Source organism: Aplysia californica, unplaced genomic scaffold (genome assembly GCF_000002075.1).
Source record: "Aplysia californica isolate F4 #8 unplaced genomic scaffold, AplCal3.0 scaffold00011, whole genome shotgun sequence".
Taxonomy (NCBI): Eukaryota; Metazoa; Mollusca; class Gastropoda; order Aplysiida; family Aplysiidae; genus Aplysia; species Aplysia californica.
Window position 1 is genome coordinate 1,848,668 of NW_004797281.1, and position 1,506 is coordinate 1,850,173.

General features: G+C 43.0%; 2 protein-coding genes across 2 annotated transcripts in view; both read left to right on the top strand.

Annotated features, from left to right (window-relative positions):
- The window catches only part of LOC101859900, a gene marked incomplete in the record, with an annotated part of 238,499 nt that overhangs the window by 127,052 nt on the left and 109,941 nt on the right, over nt 1–1,506 (top strand).
- Nucleotides 10–1,506, top strand: part of LOC101849098 (nuclear transcription factor Y subunit alpha) — a 34,631-nt gene continuing 33,134 nt past the window's right edge. Inside the window, exon 1 of the mRNA XM_035970322.1 lies at nt 10–926. The gene's annotated coding sequence lies outside the window, so the exon portion shown is untranslated. The remainder of the gene's footprint in view (nt 927–1,506) is intronic.

The window sequence follows — 1,506 nt, forward strand, 5'->3', positions numbered from 1 at the left end:
CTGAGAAAATGGCCAAGACCACAATGTGTTCTTGTCTTTTCTGTAATTTTTTATATAAAACGTTGGCTTTCAGCGTATGGAAATGCGTACTCTAAATTCGATCTATAATAATTGTCATTATAAAGGGCCTTCTTCAAAGTTGTCGCTTGACCAGACATGTTTTAAAAAAGGCCTGACTCAGCATACTTTCCTGGCTCACGTCTAGCGTTGCTCAGTAATGAAGAGATTGTGATGACGTTGTTTAACAGAGATGACGTTAACGAGAACGTCGATCAAAAGACACAATGATGACAAAAGTAGTGAAGAAAGTGAAAAAGAAAAAGAAAAAGATAAAGGCGGCGCGTAATGCCAAGCACCATGACTGCAAGAACGGAAACGAAATGAAAAACACAATTGAAAATGTATTCCTTTTTAAAGGCAAGTGCGGCTTGCCTCTTCAGCATAAGCGTGCTTTCTAAGAAGCGGAACTGAACCAGCGTAAAAAAGGGGGAGGGGGCGCGAGACGGAACGCGCTATAGCGTTAGTCAAGGCACTCTTATCTCGGGGAGTACGGTAAAGCGCCAATCATAAGCGACGGGACTGTGAACTGCATCCCGTCGAACGCATCGCGCCCAGTGGCGGCATTATTTCGCTCGTTCGGCCTCTACTCACACACACACGCGCGCATACACACACTCACACACGTCTCTCTCTCTCTCTCTCTCTATCCGCTCACGCGAGTAGCAGGCAGGCCGTAGACTTGGGCTATCTGCAACTTGGATTGTGTTTTTTCAGCACGAGTGTGTGTGTGCACAACTTTACGAAGGATAATGGTTATCATGATTCTTTTGGCCAGTTTTCGTCCTTTGGTGCTTCATGTTTGAGACTTCTTCGATTGGATTTACCCGCAAACTTCAGACAAGTCCGCAGCGCCCGAAGATCGATTGGTTTGTGTTTGGAAACTGTTGAAATAATATTAGCCTACAAGTTCACGTCAATTGTACTTCCGAATTCGAATTCTGAGTTGCACGTGGAGTGCCTGATTCTTTTGTTCGTTCTCAGGAATCATCCTTGATTCAGTAGGAGGGGCTTTATAACTGCGTAACTTTTTTTTTCGTTTTTTTTTTTCGTCCGCAACTCGTGCAGTCAAGTGGAACTGAAATATAGACGTCTGGACCAATTACAACTCTTCTATTAACTATTAATTAAATGTTAAATATTCCAAAAATGTGTTCTGCATCTTCCTGTAGTATAAAGTTTATAACGTTTTCATACCTGCTGAAAACTAACACAGTTACCAGGGCCGAACGACTACTACTGTGACCAAGATTCCAGTCCGTTTAATTCTCTCAAGACATACGATTTAGTTCATATTGATCGCTCAAGAATGTGGGGCGGGTGGGCCTGGGAACTGGGGGTTTTGAGACCTTTCCAACAACCTGATGTTTCATCCAAGTAACAAGCCAACTGTTGCGTGCGATCTCGTTTTTAAATTCTTTTAATTCTTTTTGCTTGCTTGCTTGTGGG